The sequence below is a fragment of the Meles meles genome, chromosome 15 (assembly GCF_922984935.1).
Source record: "Meles meles chromosome 15, mMelMel3.1 paternal haplotype, whole genome shotgun sequence".
NCBI lineage: Eukaryota > Metazoa > Chordata > Mammalia > Carnivora > Mustelidae > Meles > Meles meles.
The window spans coordinates 27,607,509-27,608,496 of NC_060080.1; the positions used below are offsets into that span (position 1 = coordinate 27,607,509).

The following is a 988-nucleotide window of genomic DNA, read 5'->3' on the forward strand; positions in this document are numbered from 1 at the left end:
GCTATCAAAGACAAAATTAATGATTAGAACTTCCCATTTTAGAAAAATAAAAGTTAAGATGGATTATTATGTGAGGGATAAAGAAGCTCTTAAAACTGAAAAATATATGTATATAGTAATCCCGTCTTTGATGATGAGCCGATATTAAGGATCACTCTCTTGAAGTTCATTTATACCCAACACTAAACAGTTTATGTTCTGGCATCTACGGCCATATCACCCTGAATGCGCCCGATCTCATCTGATCTCGGAGGCTAAGCAGGGTCGGGCCTGGTTAGTACTTGGATGGGAGACCGCCTGGGAATACCAGGTGCTGTAGGCTTAAAAAAAAAAAAAAAAAAAAAAAAAAAAATAATAATAATAATAAATAGTTTATGTTCTGGGACACCATGAATTTTAAAATAAATGTTTTAAATGGGCTTAGACAAGTTTTTGGAACTGTAATACATAAGGAAATTTGTGGAGATGTATGCTACTTGGGAAATAACCCTAAATTTTGGTACTAATCGAAGGAGTGTATTAGTCTCCTCTACACGTAGCATGTACGTTGTTGTTTCTATCATAGAAGAAGTCACTGAACTTGATGGACCAAGGATTTATCCTAGGGGATGTTTATCTTTTTATTGGACCTAATAATTTAGGAAATGTCTGCAGTGGGGATGCTTAGTATGCTGATGTATGAAAAATGGAAAGAGCGGTATGCCATTAAGCTGCACCAGGGCTCATTCCTCTTCCAGCCACAGCTGGCTGCAGGCTGACTGCAGGATGGAGAAGGTTTAGGGATAATTACATGCTTGTTGGGGCACCTGGGTGGATCAGTGGGTTAAGCATCTGCCTTTGGCTCATGTCATGATCCCAGGGTCTTGGGATCAAGGCCCACATCCGGCTCTCTGCTCAGTGGGGAGCTTGCTTCTCCCTCTCCCTCTGCCTTCTGCTCTGCCTACTAGTGCACTCTCTCTGTCAAATAAATAAATAAAATCTTAAATAC

The 988-nt window shown here is 40.0% G+C and overlaps 1 non-coding gene across 1 annotated transcript; it reads left to right on the plus strand.

Moving 5' to 3' along the window:
• Nucleotides 1–203: 203 nt before the first annotated feature.
• LOC123926209 lies at nucleotides 204–322 on the plus strand. The gene has a single exon (XR_006815170.1). It is a non-coding gene; the product is annotated as a 5S ribosomal RNA (ribosomal RNA).
• The last annotated feature ends 666 nt before the right edge of the window (nucleotides 323–988 follow it).